Source organism: Arvicanthis niloticus, unplaced genomic scaffold (genome assembly GCF_011762505.2).
Source record: "Arvicanthis niloticus isolate mArvNil1 unplaced genomic scaffold, mArvNil1.pat.X pat_scaffold_970_arrow_ctg1, whole genome shotgun sequence".
Lineage (NCBI taxonomy): Eukaryota > Metazoa > Chordata > Mammalia > Rodentia > Muridae > Arvicanthis > Arvicanthis niloticus.
Window position 1 is genome coordinate 8,968 of NW_023046525.1, and position 14,330 is coordinate 23,297.

At 39.8% G+C, this 14,330-nt stretch overlaps 1 pseudogene; it reads left to right on the plus strand.

Moving 5' to 3' along the window:
- Positions 1-323: 323 nt before the first annotated feature.
- LOC117702550 (long-chain fatty acid transport protein 6-like) overlaps positions 324-14,330 on the plus strand; it is a 41,589-nt pseudogene continuing 27,582 nt past the window's right edge.

Genomic DNA, 14,330 nt, shown 5'->3' on the forward strand with positions numbered 1-14,330 from the left:
AAATTGTTGTTTCAGTTACTCCTGTTGAAAATAGAGCCACGAGGGCTGGAATGGTGGCTCATGCTTATAGTCACTGGAGTTTGCAAACTGAGTCAGGAGATTACAAATTTAAGGACAGACTAGACAGATTAGAGTGACATGCCACAAAACAAAATAAAATTTTGCGAACCAAGTATAAGCATGAGATAGCCTTGATGCCACTCCATCAGACAGAAGATATACTTTGTTTCCTTTTTGTCTCTGCCCTAACACAGGAAGAAAACCCAACAGGAAACATTGGAGATTTGAGTTTGTTGACCTATTTCTAATCTTTTGCTTCACAGATTTGCTTGGAAGCATAGAAGAAATCCTTCCCAGCCTCCCAAAACATGTCAGGGTTTGGGGAATGAAGGATTCTGTTCCAGAAGGTATCATTTCACTCAAAGAAAAGCTGAGTCTTGCCTCTGATGAGCCAGTACCACCAAGTCATCATGTCACCTCAAGCCTCAAGTCTACTTGCCTCTACATTTTTACCTCCGGAACAACAGGTATGTACCTTCTTCTTCTTCTTCTTCTTCTTCTTCTTCTTCTTCTTCTTCTTCTTCTTCTTCTTCTTCTTCTTCTTCTTCTTCTTCTTCTCTCTCTCTCTCTCTCTCTCTCTCTCTCTCTCTCTCTCTCTCTCTCTCCCCGCCCCATGTATGTTGTGTTGCATGTATGAATGTTTATGCCAGTGCATACATGTAGAGGCCATAATAGGATGTCATGTGACCTCCATTGCTCTCCTGCCTGTTGCCTTGAGGTAAGTTTATCATTAGAACTTTCTGGCTAGATTTACTAGATGGCTAGCTAGTGTGTGTCTGTGTGACCAATGCTGCAGTTACACACACTGCACAGACATGATGCACATACAAATAATTAAAAATAATAAAATCTTAGCTCTGATGTGTTAGATCTCACGTTCAGGACAGATGGCCAACTGAGGAGCCTATTTAATGCATCAAAATAGACATGTCTTCCAGGCTCTCCCAACATCTGTACCTACTACAAAGTCATCCTTGAAGGGACTCCAGCAGGCCTGAACCTGCAAGCATGACTTTGGCAGACCTTACCCTTCCTCCATTTTCTCTGCCTTATAAAAAAAAAAAAAAAAAAAAAAAAAAAAAAAAAAAAAAAAAAAAAAACTACTAGATTACATTCCTAAAGCTAGGCACAAAGATCTATTCCATTATTTGGCTACTCCTCCTGAGGTTGACTACCAAGGTCCAGCTACCAAAGTATTAAAGTCCAGCAATCAAATGCCCCCTTTGGCTACCTTAATTAACCTGTCCAATCAAAGTTAAACACCTCATCCTGACACAGGGTTTCCCCTTTTATCTTTATAAGCTGTCATTTGCCTGTAGGCCACCCCATCTCCTCCCTATCTAGAGGCAGTCCTCTACCCCTCCCTGGCAAATACCCCTTCTCTCTTCACCTTTATTCCTTTTCCTCTTTTCCTCTATCTCCTATATTTGTCCCTTATTTCCTGGCCTCTGTCCCTCTGGGACAAATAAATTTCCTTTGTGCTAAGAACTTGGACTTGGGGAGTCTTGTGCTGGGTCCTTTCAATCCTAGCTGGCTGGCATACCCTGCCCCCTTTCCCTGAACTCTTCAGCCTAGGTGCTGAGTTGGGCCTCTTCCCCAAGCTTCTCTTCCCTATATAGCCCAGCCACTTTGGCTATTCCAGTCTCTAGGCCTCAGCTTCTTTCTTGCCTCTCTCTCTTCTCATCCTATTTTGCTCCCTCCCTCATCCAGTCTGGGCTCTTCCAGATGCCTCTGGCTATATTTTTTCTGTCATATACAATAAGCCTTCTTCCCCAACCATACCTAGGGGCATCGTGTCTTTATGTTTATGTTTTCATTCATGATATAGTGCATGCTTTTGATGCTAGGACTACGGATGGTGAGGGTTTGGGTCAGTAACATGAAGGACATGTTAGTTGCTGTAGCGCACTGTCTCATGGGGATAGAAAGTTCTCTGAAGCTGGAAGGGACAACTGGCTTCTCAACAATATAGATCCCGAGATAACAAGTATGTTGAACTAATTTGTGATACCATCTCTTCCTCAATAAGGACACACAGCTGTAAATAATCCCATGCAGTCTATCAGGTGACTTTGGGACATCCCTGTTCCAGACATCCTTTCTTCTCCTTCAGCCCTCTCCAGCTTTTGTGTTCTTGCCTTGAGTTTGTTCTTTATCATCACCATGGAAATTCTTTCTATGTTTTCTTTACTTGATACCCTACTCACCAGAGCATCAGCTATTTTATTCCTTCATTTCTTCCTGCCTAGTTCTCTATGTAGCATCCTGATAAGGGATACATGGAAGGGAACAATTTTTTTTCATTTTTATTGGTTATTTTTATCGACATTTCAAATGTTGTCTCCTTTCCAGGTTCCCCCTCCAGAATTTCCCTATCCCATCCCCCTCCCCCTGCCTCTATGAGTGTGCTCCACCACCCACTCACCCACTCCTGCCTCAGCACCTTAGCATTCCCCTACACTGGGGCATAGATCCTCCCTCCACAGGACCAAGGGGCTCTCCTCCCAATGATGCCAGATAAGGCCATCCTCTGCTACATATCCAGCTGGAGCCATGGATGCCTCCATGTGTACTCTTTGGTTGGTGGTTTAGTCCCTGGGAGCTCTGGAGGGTCTGGTTGGTTGATATTGTTGTTCCTTCTTCCATTCTTTTTCTCGTCTCATCTCGTCTCGTCTCATCTCATCTCGTCTCGTCTCGTCCCGTCCCGTCCCGTCCCGTCCCTTCCCTTCCCTTCCCTTCCCTTCCCTTCCCTTCCCTTCCCTTCCCTTCCCTTCTCTTTTCTTTCCTTCTCTTTTCTTTTCTTCTCTTCTCTTTTCTCCATGTCTTTTCTTCAAGACATGGCTTTTCTGTGTAGCCCTGGCTATCCTGGAACTCACTGTGCCACCAATCCCAGTGTGTTAACGTTTTACCCGAGAGCCCTGATCTTGGTTTGGCTTATTCTTCTGTTTGTCTTCTTCATTAAAATCTAAACCTCATCCACTTATGATCAGTTTCTGAGAAGTTCCCATCCTTTGCCTTCTTTATCAAAAATTTTGACATGTACCTTCCATCGTTTTGAGTAAGTTTAAGAGTTTATTACACGTGGAAAAAATAACTAAACTGTCGAGGGAAATAGTCAAGAAAGTCGCTACAGTGGCTTGAAAGGAGTCAGGAGAATTAGATGTTGTGTTGCTACCTTTGGACTGGCCTCTCCCTGAAGATCATTTAATTTAATTTCTGGTTTGCTCTGAGCTTCAGGACACCTCAGAGAATTCAGAGGATGTGGTAACTAACCCATAAAGCTTTTCTGTCATAAAAAACAAGCATGGATATTTGCTCTCCTGGATGTGGAACAGAATGTTATTCTTTCCAAACATGACTAGAGCTGGTCTCCCTTCACATATTCATGTGTAGTTTTGAGGAGGAAATTTGGAGAGATTTTCAGTACAGGGTGTAAAAGACTAAGCTAATGGGAGTAGCTACAAAGATACCTTTTTAAAAGAACATGATTTTAAGTTAGTGGCAAATATTATCCCAACTTCATACATGAGGTCAAGTCTGATCCCATTAATGAAGCAGAGCGTGAAGTCTGTCAGAAGTTTCAGAGCTGGTACAGAACAAGGTAGACTTGAGAGTTCCTGGAGGGCATTTGAAGTCTCCATGGACTGAGACTGACCTTTGATGCCTCCTGTGGTGTCCCAGGCTTGGCTTCCCAGGCTTGGCTTCCCCGCCTGCCTCCAGGAAAACCCCCTGCTTGGCTTCATCCCCTTAACATTTTATAAATCCACTGAGTTTGTTAATGAGATAGCTTCTTAGTTTTTGTGGCTCTGGGGATTGGATTCAAGGCTGCATGCTCATGAATGCTAACTGAGGGAGCACTTTACCACCGAGCTGCATTTCAAGCCACAAGGAGGAAGCCAGGTTGTCTTTCGTGATGGAGACATACAGCTTGAACCACATAAAAATGTTAATGTTCAAACATCATACAGTATCATATGGGCTAACCTTTCAGATTTTTTGATGGATGTATTTTTTACACTCACATATTCAAACACAGTAACAATAAATTTGAAAATAATTTTTAAAAAAAATCCATCTGTAGATGCCAGTACTTAAAACACTGTGAAAAATGCAAACATTTTGGATATTACTTGCAACATTACATTTTCATGAGAAACATTATATGTGGAAGAAGGCTAGACAGAGAAGAAAGCTCTTTTTGGCTCATGAAATGTATGGAAATGTCCCAACATATTTCATGATCTTTGAATTTTTAAAGGATCATATGACTAGACATGTTTAAACATGATGAAGTGAATGGTCCATAGTGAGAGTCCTACTTCCTACTTGGAGGAATTGTTCTCTGGAAAACTTCTGCTTTACAACATTTAGATTTTATTATGATCCCTCTCATTTGAGGGCACATGTTTTCTGATGTTAGCATTCCTTTCATTATTTTAGCAGATTCTACAAATTTCTAGAATTTGCTATATAATGTGTTATTCTAGATATTAGAATAATTTGGTGTATTTTTGTCTCAATCTTTTGTGTAGTTGGTATTGGGGTAATCTTTCTTTCATAGATTTCTATACAACAGGAATATATATATATATATATATATATATATATATATATATATATTATATATAAACAATTCTATGAGAAATAGTTTATTATGAACACAATATGAGAGGCCATGGTCCTACATAACAGATTCAAGATACTCTGGAAGCCATATTCTGCCACTGAAGTTACAGAACAAAGGAACTTATAAGTCAACCCATTCAGAAAATACAGTGGGGGCATTAGACAGGGCTACAGCAAAGTGGGGACACTTTTTGAATGTGCTTCAGATATTAGTTTAAAGCATTCTTAGCTGTAGGTTGATGAAGGCTAGAAGCCTGCTAAGCTTAACGATATGTTCTAGAAGGTTTACCCAATGATCATAAAAAAAATTAGCTCATATACAAAGGTAAACACAAATAGCTATTTTCTAAAGCATATAAGCTAACCAAGATAATTTTTTCTTCTCCAGCTACATTCCATATTTCCATAATTATGATAATTTACTTTGCTGAGGTCAATTTGTGTGATCTTTAACCTGGATGGCAGTCCCTCAAAAATGTGTATGGGCTAATGCTTCTTCCTTTCCTTCTCTCCCAGGTCTACCCAAAGCGGCTGTGATTAGCCAGTTGCAGATGTTGAAAGGATCTGTTGGACTATGGGCATTTGGCTGCACAGCTGATGACATCATTTATATAACCCTCCCTCTGTACCATAGCTCAGGGGCTCTCCTTGGAATTGGTGGATGTGTTGAGTTGGGTAAGTATCTTTTTGATAAGTCATCATAATGTTTAGTCAGAGATTATGTTTATTATAACTTGAAAGTATTCATAGAATTTGAAGGGACTGTATGTATATTGCACAGTTAGAATTTGTGGAAAGGACACACTTTCATAACATAGCATGTTCTTAAACTATAAAGAACAACATCCTGGGCATTTGCCCTTGTGGTATAGACTCCTTTTTCCTGGTGGTTGCTCATTCTCTGGTAGACTAGTCCCCTGATTCCCAGACAGTCAGTCACAGCTGCATTACAGCTTAGAGCAATCTCTGACACCACAACGATTACCTCAGCAGCATTCTGCTGAGCAAAACAAGTCAAAGCTCAGACAAGAGTCTAGATATGAACACTGGAAAAACAGACTCTGCCTCTTCCAGGCAAGAAGAACAAGCTTGTATTACACAGACGAGTTGTAAGGCCAGTTTCTTTTCTCCCTACACTCTGTCCCAAACACCCAGGAAGTCTAATGATAGAGTTCATGATCCAATAGATTCCATTTGCAGACATGCACGATGATGTTTCATTTGCTAGCTCCAAAATAATAGAGCCCATTAATGACTGCTAAGTGTGTGCCTGACCTATGATTGCAAGTCATTCAGACTGTGATCAACACTCACAGGAAAAAAAAATATCAATTGTTCAAAGTATATGTAAGAAGATGTATAGAGACATACACTGCTGTCAATATTGGGTTGTTAGAAGTCAGTGTTGGACCATAGTCACTTCTCCACAGACACAGCAAGATGATTGTTCATACATGTACATATTAATCACCTTTGTGAGAGTTAAGGGAACTGGATGACCCACCAGAGCACCTGACTTGAGTATAAGAGAAAGAATGAGGAAGGAGGGAAGGGATACAGAGATGAGAGATAGAGAGAGGAAGAGAGGGATAGGAAGGGGGAGAGGGAGAGAGAGGGGAGAGGGGAGAGAGTGAGATAAAGATAGATAGATAGATAGATAGATAGATAGATAGATAGATAGATAGATAGATAATCCTTTGTGGAAAAGAGGCATTTAACCTGGGTCTGTTCTTGAAGCCTAGTGCCAGAACAGTGTAGTGAAATCCACTTCTAGCCCCAGGAACCCCACTGCCACACTGTACCTGTTATGCACTGAGCTATAAGGCTTACTAGCTGCCCCTAGCATCTCTTCTTGAACAATCAGGGACAGAGCTGAGAGCAAGACTTCATCCACTGTGAAGCAGGGCATGAAAACAAGTGTGGGTACCCGTTTTAGAACTTGGAAGTAGTAAAACATGGGGTAGTCATAAGACCAAGTGATTTTACTCATGGATACATGTCCAAGGGAACTGAAAACATTACGTCACACTTGGCCGCGGGTGTGCTTATTATTCTTGTCGGCCAAGAGAAGAAGCAACACAAATACATACTACTGATGTATTGACAAAGAAAATGTTACATATCTATGGATATATTCAATCATAAAGAGTATGAAGTGTTAATACATGCTACAAGATAAACAGACCCAAACCACATTTTATAGTAAATGAAAGACCAGACACAATATGTTACACTAGTCCAGAGAGGGAAAGTTGAGAGGCAGATGCTCATAAATGATCACCAAGAGTAAGGGGAGTTGGGAAGGGGGAGTTGAAAATTGAAATGACTGCTAAGGTGATGATGGTCCTTTGGAGAATTAAAAACAAATGTTCTAGAATTCGATGATGATGTTGATGATGGCATCTTTGTGACTATATGAAAAAGCTTGGGATTGTATACTTTAAATTGTGAATTACAACCCAACTAAAAAAATAGACACCACGTTAAAATGCTATTAAAGCTAGATTCTATACCCATTAATGAACTTTTTGCTGATGGGATTTTAGCACAGCTTATTAAATCTTGACTTCAGGGTATAATGAAGCTGCTTTAAAGTCCTCACAATAAAGTGCACGCTTTTCTGCAAAGATAAAATGAGGCAATATCTCTGAGAAGAAGGATGGATGACCTGCCCAGTGCCCGTGGCAGTATACATGTACTTCCAGCAATGTGGTAGTCTACATACATGTACTTTCAATGCTGTGCTAGTATACATGTGCTTCCAGGGCTGTGGGATTATACATGTAATTGCTGATTTTGATTTCCATTCCACAAATCGCGACAAGTGCATATGCCATCAATACTGCGTGACTACACTAAGACATCAATCTTCAAGGTCATGTTTCCAAATGGGTTTGTTACCGATGACTGTGGATGAGGCATAAAAGCCTGGGAAGTGAGAAGATCTGTTAGGACATCACAATCAGTTGTGTGCCATGTTAACGTAGTGCTTGTTTTTAATCCCTTCTCATAGGGGCCACATGTGTGTTAAAGAAGAAATTCTCCGCAAGCCAGTTTTGGATTGATTGCAAGAAGTATAACGTGACTGTGTTTCAGTATATTGGGGAACTTTGCCGTTACCTGTGCAAACAACCTCAGGTAAGAGCATTGCTGTGGAGACACTGAGGGCTTCAGACAAAATATGCTTTCTTCACTTTCAATGCGCAATCTTTCAGTACAGAATTTATCAAATACACACAGATGCTTATAGTATACAAGATAAAGGAAATATAAAAGTCCAAGAAAATAAGAGGGCCACTCAAGAAAGTGTCAATAATACACTTTGTCCTGCAGCAGGGCCAGGCAGATCCATAGTCTGATGTACTTCAGGTTCAGGCCAATTCCAATTTGACTGTGAAATTAGATGCATAGATTTACAGAAAAGTAATTCCAAATTGAAAGTAGATAATGCCTAAAAATTCTGGGCTTTATAAATGACACCGATGAATAGTTTCCTAGTTTTCTGTTAAGTCAAGCTGACATTCTTTTGATCAATTGCTGCTGTGTGAAAAATAAGTGAGTGCAGAGATCTGACAGAGCCTGGGGTTTGTCTCTGAGACTTATTTGCTTTTACTGTCCTTGGCTTTGTTCTGGTCTCATTTATCTTCCAAAATGCAAAAAAAAAAAAAACCTTTCTGACCTCTAAAGGCTCTTGACAACTAAGATGTGGTTTTTTTCTTTAATCAAATCAACATGAACCCCTTCCAGAAGAGCTCTAGAGCATGCTACCCTTTGCAAGGAAGGGCAGCAGAACCATGGCTCCGAGCTACACCTCCTGGCCTGAGTTGTTTCTCTCAGATTGTTTGCCAAGGTGTTGGATGGATGGTGGACTGGGATAGCTCTTCTCTTCTTCTTGGTTAAAATATTAACACTGCTGTTTCCACTCATTACGTACAGGCCAGATAAAACTAAGCTGGGAGCCCTAAATACAAAACAAAATAAATATGTGTGATTGCGCAGGACAGATGAACACAGAAAAGAATGAATGTGACTGAGGATGTGGATAGCCTCATCTACAGGAAGCTTTTATTCATGAGTTTGGAGTTCATCATGGGGCAACCTTCTGTCTGCTTGTCTCCTTTTGTCAGAAGCCATCTGTATTTTTTCTTATCAGCAAATCTGTATCTATTTAAAGAACATTTGGCTTCATTATCCTTTCTCATCATACACACACACACACACACACACACGCACGCACGCACGCACGCACGCACGCACGCACGCACGCATGCATGAGGTTTTAAACCATGGTCTATGGAATACTCAGTTTTGTTCTTATTCTGTAAGCCTGCCTAACTTGCTGCTTGTACTGTCTTAGTACATTATTGTAGTGTTTGCAAGGAAAGCCAACTAACTGTTGGAGCACATGATTTTTCTCAAAGAGGCATAGGTGTGTTCTAGGGACATGCATGCATGTTATTGATAGGTTTAGGCTGAGAGATCATACCTAGAATCAGAGTGGAAGGAGCAAAATCCCTGCCATCTGCTGCTTATGCTTTTAGATGATCATTTCAGAATGAAACCCTGTTTTCTGTAGTAAGCAGTTCTGCATGCTGGGCTGTAGGCAACAAACATTTGGTTTTGTTTTCTGCGTGTCTTGCTTCTGCCTCTCTATGTACCAATGAACATTCTCAGTTCCTTAAAACTTAAAGTTATGCATAATTTTCTGCATTTCAAGAGAAACTCCGAACTGTCAGTTTCTGTGGGCATCCGTACTGGCTGGTTCTGTGTGTCAACTTGTCTCAAGTTGGTGTTATCACAGAGAAAGAAACCTCCCTTGAGGAAATGCCTCTGTGAGATTTAGCTGTAAGGCATTTTCTCAATTAGCGATCAAGGGTGGGAGGGTCCATTGTGGGTGGTGCCATCCCTGGGCTGGTAGTCCTGGGTTTTAAAAGAAAGCAAGCTGAGCAAGCCAGGGGAAGCAAGCCAGTAAGTAGTATTCCTCCATGGCCTCTGTCTCCAAGCTCCTACTCTCTGTAAGTTCCTGTCCTGACTTCCTTTGGTGATGAACAGCAGTGTGGAAGTGTAAGCCGAATAAATCCTTTCCTCCCCAACTTGCTTCTTGGTCATGATATTTGTGCAGGAATAGAAACCCTGACTAAGACAGCATCTAAAGAGGGTCTCCAGCCCGATTGTATTAGGTTCTGAGTTGGATGAGAGTCTGTGTTCTGGAAGAACAAGACTATTTCTGGGAAGGAATTGCTGCAGCAGATAGCAGCTTAACAAAGAGGTTTTTTGTTTTTTGTTTTGTTTTTGTTTTTACATTGGTGTGACTCCTCTGTGGTTATGATCACACCAGTCCGGTACTTTGTACTGAAAGCCAGATGGGCATATCTACAGAGAACTAAGCCATAGGATATTTCTGATAGAAGTTCTGACAGTGTCAGAAAGTCTGTCTAACTGTTAGGAGGGATTTTAAATGGCTGAAAAATAGGTATTTTCTGTGGTTCTTAAATGTCTCTATTTAATCTAGCTATCATCCATTGATATATCTATCAGTCAACTATCTATGTATCTATCTATAAATCATCTATCCATCTATCTAATCTATCTATCATCCATCTATCCATCTTCTATCTATACATCTACATCTATCTATCATCTATGTATGTATCTATCTAATCTATCATCTATATATCTAATCTATTATCTAGATATCATTTATCTACATTTATGTATGTATGTATGTATCTATCTATCTATATCTATCTATCAGATATCTTCCTCTCTCATTCTTTCTACATGTGTGTGAGACTATCTAAAGACTTGGGAGTAAAGATGTAAAGGGTTCTGTATGCTTTTCTAGAAACATAAGAGAAAAGCAGTGCATCAGACTCATGTTCGGATGCCTCCTTTAAAACCACTGGTCTAGTTTTAGTAAAATGAAGTGTGGACCTTTAAGACTTATTCAAGTATGTCTGCAAACAATAATAAATAGAAGTAAGTGTCAGAGAAAAATACCATAGAAAGAATACCATTATCAAAAGAATTTGTATCACTTTTCTATATATACACTCCATATTGAGAATTTTGTTCTCACCTACCATGTCAATGAGCATTGATGGCCTTTGAGGGGTCCCATGTAGATTGACTAGAATGTTTATGGGAACATTTCCTAGAGAAATTATTGTTTTGTGTTCTTACCCTTGGATATCAGAGGATATTTGTTATAATCATAGCACACATTTTGGGTGTACAGTCCACATCCCTTCTTCTGGATGCTGGGAAACACTTGTTCTCACAATTATTTCAAATAAATGCCCTCACATGACTGACCTGACTGTCCTTCACATAGTGGCTTGGATCAAGGGAGTGGTCTACCCAGTGCTCAAACTCTCAGACATCCCATCTCAGTTCCAGAGTGACAATGAAGTTAGTTAAGGTCGCTATGAAAGCTGTGCCAGTTAACCAGATAGTACTGTTTGTGTTAAAATGGAGATTTTGTGCTTTGAACTTTACTTATAATTTAGGAGACAGGTCATCAAGCTTGTTCTATAAAGATGCATAATAATAAATATTTTTGGCTTCATGGATCCCAGTGCCTGCCTCACCATGGTATGACTCTGCCTATGCATCTCAAAAATGCCATAGATGATCTCCAAATAAAAGCTATGGCTGTCCTTCATCAAAATGTATGAAACAAACAGGTGGGCCAGTTGTGTTCTTTGAAGGCTATAGTTCACCAAAGCTTGATTTAGACTTCATGATAATATTAGACACCTTTGTGATAATAAAGCAAAATTTTTATTCATTTGCAAATATAATTTTTTTATCTTTCATCTATTTTATTTTATTTATCAAATCATAATTTTTACTTTTTCACACAGGGGTTATACACAGAAAAAGGCAGGATGTGGGGAAGGGGATGACACAGGAGCATAGGTGTTCAGGGGGAATACAGATATCTTCCAGAACAAAGTATTGGCTGGGTGAAGGTTCAAGGGACAGGTCACTATGACTCTGCCTATGATTCACGTATCCTTGTCTAAGTTGGTACTATCCACCAAGGCTACCTATGTACAAGGTCTATGACTACTCAGGCTGGTAAATTTTCACCAAATCTGCCTGTTTACAATAGCTTATAGCCATCTGTTTCAGTGATTTTCCACAGAGACCCAAGACTTTGTGTTAGCAGGCATGTATGTCAGGCCTATTGCTGATTTTAGGCCTATGGCTGATTTTAGGCCTTCAGTGTATAAGCAAGGCTGCCTCTGACATCTCCTCCCTTCTCCAAGTATAGAAGGGCCTTGGTGATTCTAATCTTGTGAAGGTGGAGATAGAGGCCTGACCTCCAGTAATTAAAGGGGACCTTGTAATGGCTCCAGTCCTCCTGTTGTTGTCCAGTGAGGCATGAGGGCCATACCCATTCCAATGTTTTTTTCCTGGAGAGGGGATACTTTTCACATCAACCCTATGCAGTCAGACTTGCCCCTCAGGGAACCCAGAAAGATATTTTTAATTTTTATTTATATTCCCTTGCAGTGCTTAGCCTCGCAGCCTAAGCAAGAATTCAGATCATCAGTCAGAAGGGCTTCTGGGTGGCCCCTCTCTGCTTGGTCTAGGGGTGGAAGTCCCTTCTTTTAGGATGGGTGGAGATGGGATTTGGGAACACCCTGGATAGAGTAACAACTTCATCTTGAGTCTTGTGGTCCTCCATAGCTAACTTATGATAATGTATCTGAATAGATTTTGCTACCAAACTATGTATCTGTTGTTTCACAAAATTAGTCAGCCTATTTAAGGCCCAGGGACCAAAAGAAATAAGCAAAAATAACCCAATTAATGGTCCCAAGATGGAAGGAAGTGGGGTTGACAACCATAGAGAAGTTGAAAACCAATTCTTGTACCAGTTCTCATCTTTCTCTTTCTCTCTCTGTCTTTTCTCAAGGCCTTCTCTGACCTTTTTCATGCTCTCTTTAACCATCCCTGTCTTATCTATGTAAAAACAACATTCTTAAGGGCTGTACACAGTCTTTTCTATTGTAAAAGAGTAATCAAGTCCAATAAAGTCCTTTGCAATTTTTGGAGATCACTTCAGACAGCGAAACAAGGGATTTCTTCAGATTCGTGGTGTCAACATCTAGCTGTTTGAGTCCTTGTCAATGACCCATAGAAGGTCTGAGTAGTCCGGAGGCCAGCACCAGGATTAGAACTTCTAACAGCAGATACCATAGGTGATTCATTTTTACCTGAGATACTGCCCGGGTTAGAGCTCCTGGGAGCCCCGCTTCCTCTGGGTTTTGTGTGATTGAGTGCCGAGCTGCCACCCTGGATCTGCTCTGTGCTCGGGCCCTGACTGGAAAGAACCCTCAGATATAATTTTTAAAGCTTTCTTTTTTTCTTTCCTTCCTTTCACATATGTACATATGTGTGAGAGTGATTATGTGCAGATGTGTATGGCCCAATAGGATTCACTTTCAGGCCTGCTATAGGGATTTGTGATGTTACATTTCATTATTGTAAGTAAACCATTTTCACTTATACACACACACAGTTCTGTGTTAGTGACTCGAATGATGTAAACGAAATTGTAAATAATGACTGCTGTATCTTTCAATAATTAACTCAAGGATGTGTGAAATAATAATTTTATATCACTCAGAAATGTAATTTTGCCATGTTTTACATCCAGAAGTGCATATGTTTGGATTTTCAATTATTCACTGAGACTAATTTAAAGGAGTTTTGTATATCTATCTAGCAAGTCAGCTGAAAGATCGCTGAACTGGTGAATGTGTGTTTGCCAGTCTTTCCAGTTGCAGTGTATAGATTTAAGATTAGACTAATAGAATCTAAAACTGACCATACATGATGGGACTCAGTCCATGAAATAAAAGAAGCTGAACTTTTGTTACAAGATTAACACTAAATGAATGTAATAGTTCAATATGAAGAGGCAAAAAAAAAAAAAAGTTCTAGTCATCACTATTATTACTACTTATGTGACAGCAGCATGTTAATATTAAATGAAGGGGTATTAACAAGGGTAAAAAAGATTATATTTAGATACAAAATGGATGATGACTACAATATTAAGACGAAAATAAAGCTGAGAAGAGTCTTTGTAGCTATTAAAACAGTGTATCTGTTGAGTATGTCATTAAGCAGAAAGAATTCAATTTGCATAAACACAAAGTCAACTAAACCTGCAAGATACTATGTCTTCTTATGGAATGATGTTTAAGTGAAAATCCTTAGCTTTAATTTGTTAAAGTGGTAGTCAGTTCACCTTCCATGGTAGACAGTAATTTGGTAACAGAACAATACAATATTTACCACTGATCTCCTCCAGGAATTTATCTTCATGAACTATAGATTCATTGAAAAGATATTACATGTCATTACTATTATTTTCATTGTCATTGTGGTTTACTTTTTACACAGAGACTCACATTGTAATCCACGTTGGCCTTGGACTCACTATTAAGTAATTGCTTCAGAGTCTTACCAACCCTCCTGTCCCCGATACACCCTCTATGATGGATTCATTTTTGGGATGGCAGGTGTGAAGATCAGTTTAGTATTAATAATGGTCAAGATTTGAAAATAATGTAGTAATCAGGAAATAAATGATAAGGAAATAAATCATGGCATAATTATCCGGT